At 38.9% G+C, this 11,890-nt stretch overlaps 1 non-coding gene across 1 annotated transcript; it reads right to left on the reverse strand.

Annotated features, from left to right (window-relative positions):
• Positions 1 to 3,991: 3,991 nt before the first annotated feature.
• On the reverse strand, positions 3,992 to 4,095 carry LOC112739792 (small nucleolar RNA R71). Its single transcript, XR_003170731.1, has one exon. It is a non-coding gene; the product is annotated as a small nucleolar RNA R71 (small nucleolar RNA).
• Between the last annotated feature and the right edge of the window lie 7,795 nt (positions 4,096 to 11,890).

The following is an 11,890-nucleotide window of genomic DNA, read 5'->3' on the forward strand; positions in this document are numbered from 1 at the left end:
GAGTTTGAATTAAAAATTACTGGGAGTTTTAAGTCCCAGGTCGTCTCCCAACGAGTTGCAGAAAAGTGTGCTATCTTATTAATCAGATGTTCCAAGAAGTTGAGTTAAGTAAATTGGAAATTAAATTGAGGAAATTTAAATAATATGAATAAAAGCCTTGACTGGGAGTTGATTAGTTGGAACTTCTATTGTTGATGGAGTGATTTTAAGATTAATTTGTAATTAATGGTTGTTCTGTTTGGTTATCCTTTACTAGGTAAAGGAAAGTCAAACAAGTTGGAATGTTAGATCTATTCACAAGTTGCAACCCACTTAGTTCAAAGGGATTGGCGTCAGCGATTAGATACAATCCAATAGTTAACCCAATTACAATTTTTCTTTCAATCCTTCCAACTCAAGAGTTCCTTTTAATCAACTCCTCATCAAGTGAAGAAACTACTCACTCATTGTAAATAATAAATCCATAACACATGAAAGGGAATTGAAAGAAGACATGATTATTGGAATGGAGAAATAGATTAAAAGGAAGAAATAATTCTTGTATTAAATAGTCATAAAAGTATTCAAATAACAAAATTGAACAAAGCAAAGAACATGGAAGAATGAAACCAAGTTAAGAGAACGAACTAGAATGACGAAGTCTTGATGAGGAAATAACTCTTCTCAATGTTCCAATGCTAAGACCAATTGAAAATTAAAATTCTAAAACCTAGAGAGAAAAACCTGATGCCAAGGCATCATAGGCTAGTTTCACTGGCATTTTTCTGTTAGTTTTAGTTATTTTATGCATTTTCTTGAGCTTAAAGTAACCAAAAATGGTTAAATGAAGAACAAAGTAATGAACCATCCAAACAATATGATTTTGATGCAAATTCCATGAGTTTTAGTTATATTACTTAAATGCTATGAATGAAAGATTTCTCATGAAATTTTGCAAGACTTTGATGCAATTGTTTGGATGATTTCAGGGAAGAAGAGGCTAAGCAAGGAAGCAACAAAATCAATAAAGGAAGCTTGAATATCACATGTGGAGTTTAAGTTCCAGTTTAAGCCTAAACTGGAGCTTAAACGCCAAAATCATGAAGGATAAGAAATGCTGGGATTGAAGTTTAACCTCCAGTTTGACCTCAAACTGGAGGTTAAACGCCAGAATGAAAAGCCTCACTTAAGGAGCATTCCACGTTTAACCTCCAGTTTGACCTCAAACTGGAGGTTAAACGCCAGAATGAGTATGCCACCCAGGGAGGAGTTCCACGTTTAACCTCCAGTTTGACCTCAAACTGGAGGTTAAACGCCAGAACCAGGAAGAGTACCAGGGGCCATTCCACGTTTAAGCTCCAGTTTGACTCAAACTGGAGCTTAAACGTGTTCGATAGTTTTTTCACTCCAGGGTTGCTCTCTCCATCTCCACGTTTAACCTCCAGTTTGACCCCAAACTGGAGGTTAAACGTGTTCGACACCTCCAGGGCCACCATTCCAAGCTTCCACGTTTAACCTCCAGTTTGACCTCAAACTGGAGGTTAAACGTGTTCGACCTCCAGTATGCCTCCACCCTTTTCCACGTTTAACCTCCAGTTTGACCTCAAACTGGAGGTTAAACGTGTTCGACCTCCAGGGCTGCCCTTCCTATCTCCACGTTTAAGCTTCAGTTTAACCTTAAACTGAAGCTTAAACGTGTTCGACTACATGACTCTCCAGGGCTACCTTCTTCCATTTCCACGTTTAAGCTTCAGTTTAACCTTAACTGAAGCTTAAACGTGCTTCTACAAATGGCATCACTGGAAGTGTCTGGCGTTTAAATTGCAGTTTAAGCTTAAACTACAACTTAAACGCCACTCTTGAAAAAAGGTTTCTGGGCCAAAAATATTGTGATTTAAGTTAGTCTTTGAGCACAATTATTAACTTAAACTTACTTTGGTATGAAACCCAATTGAATATCATGGTTTATGGGATTGGGCCTGAGGGATTGATGAGTTTGAAATCTCATTTATTGAGTCATGTGCCATTATTTGATTATCACTAAGTTGGCTCAATAAATGTTACAGGATTTGGATCAACAACCTCATCAAGATTATGGATCATAAACCCAAGACAAAAGGAAAGCAAGGAGAGGCCTCAAAGCCCAAGAAGCACAACTGAAGCTCAATATAGAAAGTGTATAAATAGGATAGAAGTTAAGTTAGAAAGGGGACTTTTACTTTCACTTTTAGCTAGTTTCTTTTTCTTTGTAATTGAATTCAGAGCTATGATTCACTAAACCCCCTTTCATTGGGTTAGGGAGCTCTATTGTAATTCAATGAATCAATAATAGTTTATCTTCTTCTTCAATCTTTTCTCTTGAATTTTGGTAGAAAGCTTCTCGATCTAATTCCATTGAGTAGTTGTCTTGGGAAAGAGACTACTCATACTTGGAATCCTTCGGAGCCTTGGGAAAGGAATGGAGGATTCATGCTAGAGAAGCTTTCTCACAGTGGATTGGATTGGGGTTTGGATGGATATTGTGACATGTAATCCTACCAAATTGTGGTTCATGAAATTGTGTGGTATAATCAGTGATCAAGCATCATCTCTTCTTATGAACATTTAAACCAAGGGATTGGGAATTTGTTTGTTTTTAGAGAGCATTGGTGAGCCAAGGAATTGGGATCCAATCATATAAGATTGCCAAGCAAAATTCAATGAATGCATTGGTTGAGGAAGAGATTTACATGTTTTGATTCGGAGATTTCAATATCTCCTAAACCCAATGAATTCCCCATTTCTGATTTCCACTTTCTCTTTACATTCTGCAATTCAATTCTTGCAATCATCCCCATTCCCTTTTAATTTCAGCAATTTACATTCTGCTCTTTAATTCATGCAATTTAAGATTCAGCCATTTAATTTTCTTGTCATTTACTTTTCCCGCCAATTTTACATTCCGCAATTCTCATCTCAAATCTTGATTCCGCTCAACTAGAACACACTTCTAATCCGAATTGCTCACTCAACCAATCCTTGTGGGATTCGACCTCACTCTATTGTGAGTTTTTACTTGACGACGATAACCGGTGCACTTGCCGGAAGGAATTTTGCCGATCGTGCAATTTCCTAAATCGTAGCATAACACGTTTATGCGCATCAAGTTTATGACGCCGTTGCCGGGGATTGGTTTTCGATTGACAATTCTCAAATTGGAAGCTAACTAGATTGAGCAATTTTCTCTTGCTTTGTTAATTCTGTTCTAAATACTTGTTGAATTTTAATTTCTGCACTTGGTTACATGCTTTCCTTCTTTATGCCTTTAAATTCATGCAACTAACTCACTGACTCACTAACTGTTTGAATTAATTCCTCAATTGAGCTGACCATACTCTTCCATTAACCAAGAGTATTTTACCTGTTTGTGTTTGAGCTGTGTTCTTGTATGACAGGTAGGAGAGGAGAGACATCAACTCCTCCATATACCGAACCGGAAAGGACCCTTCATAGACTTAGAAGGGAAGCAAAAGGGAAGAGAGTAGTGGGAGAAGAGGAATCTGAAGGAGAATCTGAGGACAATTTTGAGGAAGCTCTAGATCTCAACATGGATAGAGAAGTTCACAACCATGAGAGAGCTGATGGAAACAATGCCATTCCTGAGAGGAGGGTTCTTAGTTCATACATAAACCCAACCTCTGGGAATTGTGGTAGTAGCATCCAGAAACCACCCATTCAGGCCAACAATTTTGAGCTCAAGCCACAGCTAATATCATTGGTGGAAAATCATTGTTCCTTTGGAGGAAGTGCTAATGAAGACCCAAACCAACATCTCACAAAATTCCTGAGAATTTGTGACACTGTGAAGTCCAATGGAGTCCAGGAAGATGCCTATAAACTGCTCTTGTTCCCATTTTCACTTAGGGACAAGGCAGCTAAGTGGCTGGAATCATTCCCAAGGGGGAGTCTAACCACATGGGATGAGGTGGAAGGCAAGTTTCTGGCACGTTTCTACCCTCCACAAAAGGTCAATAGGCTTCGATCTGAGGTCCAGACTTTTAGACAACAAGATGGTGAAACTCTCTACGAGGCATGGGAGAGATTCAAGGACTTGACAAGGAAATGCCCACCAAACATGTTCCATGATTGGGTGCAATTGCACATCTTCTATGATGGGCTCTCTTATGAATCAAGGAAGGCTGTAGACCATTCATCAGGAGGTTCATTGAACAAGAAAAAGACCGTGGAAGAAGCCATTGAAGTGATCGAGACAGTGGCCGAGAATGAGTACTACTATGCATCAGAAAGGCACAACACTAAGGGAGTCATGGAGCTGAACCATGTTGATACAATTCTAGCCCAAAACAAGGTGTTTGCCAAGCAACTAGCAGAGCTTACCAGGCAATTAGAAACAAAGCAAGTGGCTGCAATACACACACAAGATCAAGAGGAAGTAGGCATTGAAGGAGGTGATTGGGATGAGGTTAACTATGTGGGAAACCAACAAAGGCAATCATATGATCCACACTCCAACACTTACAACCCAGGCTGGAGAAACCACCCAAACTTTGGGTGGGGAAACCAACAAACCCAACCACAAAACCACAAACCTTACAACCACAACCAACAAAACAATTCCACATACCAAAACTCCAACCAAAGATCATACCAAGCCACACAAAACACTTACCCCCAATCATCATATCATGGCCAAAATAATCAACATACCCAACCTAATCCGAACCAACAATTTCAAGATCAATTAAACCGGATGGAAGGAATGATGGCAACCATGAGCCAAGACATAATTGAATTGAAGAGCTTCAGGGATGATGTGAGAACTACCTTAAGAAACCATGGTGAAAAACTCAAAAGGTTGGAATCTCAAGTAGGAGAGCTATCTCAACAGGCACCCAAATCAACTGCAGTGTTCCCTAGTGACACAGAAAAGAATCCTAAGGGGGAACAAAAGAGAGTAAGATGGGAAGAGTGCAAGGCCATCACCATATTGAAGGAAGTCTCAGAAGAAGAAGGAATCAGGTCCTCACAGCAGGAACCAGAAATCTTGAAAGAAGATGTGGAAGAAGTTAAGCAGGAAAGTGGAACTGAGCAAGCCAAGGATCTGCAAAAAGGCATGATGGAAGTATACCAACCAAAAGCACCATTTCCTGAGAGGTTAGGAGGAGGTGAAAAAAGGAAAACCTATTCAAGGTTTCTAGATACATTTAATTCTCTGCATGTCAATATTCCCTTTCTTGAGATTCTTCATCAAATGCCCACACACATCAAGTATTTAAAGGAATTGTTAAGCAAGAAAAGAGTTTTGAAGGGAGGACAAACGGTAACAATGAACAAAGAATGCAGTGCTCTCATCAAGAAGGACACACTCTCTAAGAAAACGGACCCAGGAAGTTTTCATATCCCTTGCATCATAGGGGAAACAAAAATTGACAGAGGATTCTGTGATCTAGGAGCTAGCATAAATGTGATGCCTCTAACTCTTATGAAGAGGCTACAACTGAACGAGGTGAGATCCACTGATGTAATCATACAACTGGCTGACAAAACTCAGAAGCAAGCTGAAGGGGTAGTTGAAAATGTGCTGGTGAAAGTAGGAGATTATTATTTCCCCACAGACTTTGTCATTGTGGACATGGAGGAAAGCTATTTACACCCTATCATTCTGGGCAGACCATTTCTAGCCACTACTAGAGCGCTCATAGATGTAGAACAAGGAGAACTAATTCTGAGAATACATGATGAACAGCTCATTTTCAAAGTCTTCAAACCTGCATCTGAGCCTGAACCAGAATCTGAAAAGCCTAAAGATGATAGTAGCCATCCGTGTTTGGAGGAAAGTAATCCAGCAGCTGAGACTCTAAAACAGTCATTGGAAGGCAAACAAGAGTTGCAAGAGTTAGAGCCACAAGAATCAGTGGAAACAGATCAGAAGGATCCTCCTGACATAAAGGTCAATGAAGAAATCCTCAAGAGAAAGGGAAGAGTGATAGGGAGATTGCCAAGAGGATGGAGAAACAAGAAAATTCCCACTGAAGGTTTTTCTCCGGGAGATAAAGTGATCTCAAGTCATTATCTGCCAATCCCACCTGGCCTCAAGACCATTCCTTCCCAGCTCCCTCAAGTGTTCACAATCAAGAAAGTTCTTTCTATGGAACATTTAGAGGTCATGAATGAATCAAGAGGGGACGTTTTCATAGTGAGAGGAGAGGACGTCAAGCACTACAATCCACCCTAACAAGGGACAACCGTCAAGCTAATGACGTTAAACAAGCGCTTGTTGGGAGGCAACCCAACCTGAGGTAATACCTTTTTGCTGTTTCTTTTATTTGTTTCAATAAAAGGGGTAAAGTAGTTTCTGTGCATTGCAAAGAATTAAGTTGGTGTTTCACACCAAACAATGAATTCATGGATCCATAAGTCAAAGGGGAATGTGTGACTCTAAGTTTGGTGTTCCACCATAAAGATCAACTGAACACAACAACCTTTGAATTATGTGAAAGGAACAACTATTCTAAGCAGTCACAGAAATGCTTAAAACCCTTAGTAGCAACATCATTCCAAGATAACTCAAGGATTCAAAGAACACAGAGAAGTAAGTGGGAGACTAAGTTTGGTGTTCACACACCAACTTAAGAATCCGATACTTACCCACACATAGTTGAGCTAACCACTTAAGTGCTTGAGGAGCAAGCAACTTCATTACTCTTTGCAGGAAAGGAAACAAGAACCTTAAAGCATGAAGCAACATTTAGGAAGAAGAAGGAGAAATCAAAGTGTTTCCTGACAACAAAGAGAAAACAAGGAATTTCACAAGGTGGTATTATTCCTTGATAATTCTTTAAAAAGGTTAAACAAAAGCATGCGTGTTCTGGTTTAAACTGTAAATGTTGACTCTTTCTGGAATGTGTAGTTTTTTTTGTTAATTGCTTTGAATAAAGTGAATGCTTAGATGTTTGGATATAACTTCACCTTCTTAAACAAGTGCCTGCCATGCTTGTTCTGTTTCCAAAAATAAAAGAAAAGCTTGAACAAAAGTAACTTGGCTAAATTAGTGACAAATCAAGTAGAATTAAGTGGTGGTATGCATGCTTGATTGTTTAGTCACATCACTAAAATTAGAGTGTAGAATTATCATTTTTTATGTAGAAGTAAAAATTGTCTATGGATCTTGATGAATAAATGTCTTTGGCCATGAAAAAGAAAGAAAAAGCCACGGAAAAAGGCAACCAAAAAGCAAAAAAATTGAGAAAATAAGCTAGGCACCAATGGTTTGAACTTCTGAGACAAATGCCTGTGGTGTTTATGTATTAAGGATATGCTTGGATGAATAGGTTCTGAGGAGTGTTTCAACACTTGGTAACTTGGGTTAACTAACCCGGGATTATCAACCAAAAGTCCATTATCAAGAGCAACCTCAATACAAAACATTTAGTCACACAAAGAGGTGCTGGGCACCAATGTCTCAAGAAGAAATGTGAACTAAAATGCCTAAAGTGGATATGTGTAGTGCACTGATAAAAAAAAGAAAATGCCAAAGGCTTGTGCAACACATGACACTAAGCAAACAAGGAGCAAAAGAAGCTCTAAGAAAAAGAAAAGAAAAACAAAAGAGAAGTGCCAAAGACATAAGAATAACAGGAGGCCATAGCAATTTTTGACGGATGCAATGAAAAAGTGATAATCCTACCTGATAAGTATGAAAAAGTGATGCTGCAACTTTCTGCATAGAACCCTTCTGATGAACTTCAAATGCTTGCTAATATAGCCAATGTAATTACTTTCTGTTCATACTTTCTTCTCAAATAACTCAGGACTTGCTTAGGGACAAGCAAGTATTAAGTTTGGTGTTGTGATGCCAAGGCATCATAGGCTAGTTTCACTGGCATTTTTCTGTTAGTTTTAGTTATTTTATGCATTTTCTTGAGCTTAAAGTAACCAAAAATGGTTAAATGAAGAACAAAGTAATGAACCATCCAAACAATATGATTTTGATGCAAATTCCATGAGTTTTAGTTATATTACTTAAATGCTATGAATGAAAGATTTCTCATGAAATTTTGCAAGACTTTGATGCAATTGTTTGGATGATTTCAGGGAAGAAGAGGCTAAGCAAGGAAGCAACAAAATCAATAAAGGAAGCTTGAATATCACATGTGGAGTTTAAGTTCCAGTTTAAGCCTAAACTGGAGCTTAAACGCCAAAATCATGAAGGATAAGAAATGCTGGGATTGAAGTTTAACCTCCAGTTTGACCTCAAACTGGAGGTTAAACGCCAGAATGAAAAGCCTCACTTAAGGAGCATTCCACGTTTAACCTCCAGTTTGACCTCAAACTGGAGGTTAAACGCCAGAATGAGTATGCCACCCAGGGAGGAGTTCCACGTTTAACCTCCAGTTTGACCTCAAACTGGAGGTTAAACGCCAGAACCAGGAAGAGTACCAAAACCTAAGGGAGTAAAACTAGATCTAAAATTGTCAACTGTATAGAATGAATGTTCTCTTTTTGTTTCTGCATATTCTCTGGCTCTAGTCTGCTATTTTGGGCCGAAAACTGGGTCGAAATAAGGTCCAAAATTGCCCCCAACGAATTCTGCAGATTATGCAGATCGCACATGTCACGCGATTGCGTCATCCTTGTGGACGCGTCATCCGTGTTTTTTTTCCTTGCCACGCGTTCGCGTCGTCCCCGCTACCGCATCGCCAGAACTTTTCCAATCCGCGTGGCCGCGTGAGCCATGCGGCCGCGTCACTGCGATTCGCTCTCCTTCGCGCGGTCGCGTGAGCCATGCGACCGCGTCACTTCTCGCTGGTTATCTCCTCAAATTCTTGTGTTCCTTCCATTTTTGCTAGCTTCCTTTCCAATCTCCAACTCGTTTATGCCCTGTAAAGTCTGAAACACTCAACACATAGATCACGGCATCGAATGGAATAAAAGAGAATTAAAAATAAATAATTAAAGTCTCTAGGAAGCAGTTTTCAAACATGTAATAAATTCAGGAAGGAAATCTAAATGCATGCTAATTTAATGAATAAGTGGGTAAGGATCATGATAAAACCACACAATTGAACACAATATAAACCATAAAATAGTGGTTTATCAGTGAGCAATGAGGTTTTAGACCTCATTGTAGAGTCTAACCTTTAAAAGAGGTCGGTCTTTCTTCGTGGAATCTAAAAGAAGTCGGAATTTTCTTTATCAGTCTGGAGGTTTTTAACCTCATTGTAGAGTCTGACCTTTAAAAGAGGTCAGACTTTCTCTGTGAGCTCTAAAAGAAGCCGGATTTTTTTCTCTGTGAGTTCTAAAAGAAGTCAGATTTTTCTCTGTGAGCTCTAAAAGAAGTTGGATTTTTCTCTGTGAGCTCTAAAAGAGGTCAGAATTTGTACAGTATTTTTCGATCTGGAGACTTCTTTGAAATTACTGAGATGGCTATATGGATTGGTAGGTCCATCATAGGAATCTACGTTGGAAATTTCTTGGAACCTTTGTACGCATAACCTCTTTAGAGAAAAGATTGTCCCCTCCAATGAAGACTAAGTCTTTGTCATCCTGACTTTCTTTTTTCCCTGGCTCGAATTCCAGTTTTCTTAGTTTATCTTTAATCTCTCTTCTATTGTGAAGCTCTTTTCAGAGTTGGCTCTCGATTTTCTTCGTCGTTCTAACTCGTTTTTCAAGGGATCTCTATTTTTTTTTGTAGATTCTGCCATTAAGTCTTTAATCAGACTAGTTGCTTCTTCTGCTGGAGTAGTAGGACTTTTGTTTATTCTCTTTTTTTTCACGTATCTTCTTTTGCCAATTGAATTTTCTGATTTGAAAATTCTTTTACTCAGTTGGCTTTCGAGTTCGTCTTGGTTTGCTTTTTACAATGACCTTGGGACGGTGCTTTCTTCTCCTTTGCTTTGGTTGTGGTGTGCTTTCTTTCTAAATGCCATCTATCTTGATTGGTGTGCATACAGTATCAAATTCTACAATGCTTTATTGTGATTGATATGTGATGCCAAGGCATCTTAGCTAATTTCACAAGCCATTTTAGTATGTTTTAGGTTAGTTTCATGCATTTTCTTAGGCAATAAGCAAGTATTTAGTTGAATATGCATTCATACCTTTATTCAAGCAAACATTTTGAATTCTAAACAATTTCATGAGAATAATGCAAGGATTGAATGATAGAATGAATGATGCATCATCTCATGATTAAGAGCAAGACTTTGATACACTTTATTTGATTGATTTCAGGTAAGAAGAGGCAGAGAAGAGCCACATTAGTGGCCATGTTAGTGGCCATTAACGTGGAAAAGGGGGACAACTTGCAAAGTTAGTGGTGAAGTTAGCACCACTAAAGTGTTCGAAGGCCAATTAAGCCCATGTTAGTGGCCTCGTTAGTGCCACTAACGTGGTCACTAACGTGGAAGAATGAAGAGATCAAGATGTTAGTGGTGAAGTTAACATCACTAACGTGGGCATTAACGTGGATAAAAAGGGAGAGTGAAACGTTAGTGGTGAAGTTAGCACCACTAACGTGCTCGAAGCCAAGGTTTGCCCACGTTAATGCCACTAACGTGGGCCATTAACGTGGAAGAAAGGGTGTTTTGGACGTTAATGGTGAAATTAACACCATTAACGTGACCAAGGGTTAGGAAAGGCTACGTTAGTGGCCACGTTACTGCCACTAACGGTGGGGTTAACGTGACTCAAAGGGTTTGGGAACGTTGGTGACCAAGTTAGTGTCACTAACGTCTTCGAACCAGGAATTTACACTTGACGTAACCACACTAACAGCCTGACTGACGTGAATGATGCCCAACTCAAACTCTTCCAGCAAGCTGAGCAAAGCCCATTGAGATTGTAACTGCTTCAACTAAGCTCAAAGGCCCACATCCAGAGACTTGCAGACTGAACTGAAGATCAGAGAAGTAGTATATATAGGGGTAGTTTAGAACTAAAAAAAGGGAGATTAGGACCTGGGGAATCCAGGATTGTAAACATTCTGTATTTACTTTTCTCTATAATTCAATTTTACTTTCAGTGTATTTTAAATTTTCATCTTCCATTCCCAGAGCTATGAACAACTAAACCCCTCTTCATTGGGTTAGGGAGCTCTGTTGTAATTCAATGGATCAGTAATAGCTCTTATTCTTCTTCTTCTTCTTTCCATTCAATTTGATTTGCTTGAAAGCGTCGCTCTTCATCCAATTGAGCAATTGTGTCGGAAGAGAAATTGCTCATACTTGGATTTCCTCTTAACCTTGGAAGAGGAATGAGGAAATCATGTTAGAAACGCTTTCTCATGTTGGACTAGATTGGGAGTTGGATGAATATAGTGACATATAATCCTCCCAATACTTTGATCTAGAAAAACATGTGGTATAATCAATGATCGTACTTCATCTCTTCCCATGATCAATTAGATCAAGGAATTGGCAATTGTTCAAGCTTAAAGAGATTGAATTGCCAAGGAATTAGAATTCAATCACCTAAGATTGCCAAGAGATCAATGAGTTGCATGGATTGAGGAAGAGATGAGAATGAACTTGATCCGGAGAATGCAACATCTCCTGAATCCAGTGAGCTTCCGTATTCTTGTCTTCCCATTCTTTATATTCTGCTATATATATTTATGCTCATCACCCCATTTCCATTTAAGTTTCTGCAATTTACTTTCTGCACTTTACATTCTGCCATTTACTTTTCGTTATTTACATTCCTTGCTATTTACATTTTTCGCCATTTAAATTTCTGCAAATTTCAATTCAACTCTGTTTAGTTCAACTAGAACACTCCTCTGATTAAAGTTGCTCAACCAATCAATCCCTGTGGGATTCGACCTCACTCTACTGTGAGTTTTTACTTGACGACAATTCGCTATACTTGTCGAAGAAAATTTGTAGCGATACAGATTTTTCATGCATCAATA

The sequence above is a fragment of the Arachis hypogaea genome, chromosome 13 (genome assembly GCF_003086295.3).
Source record: "Arachis hypogaea cultivar Tifrunner chromosome 13, arahy.Tifrunner.gnm2.J5K5, whole genome shotgun sequence".
In the NCBI taxonomy this organism is placed as follows: domain Eukaryota; kingdom Viridiplantae; phylum Streptophyta; class Magnoliopsida; order Fabales; family Fabaceae; genus Arachis; species Arachis hypogaea.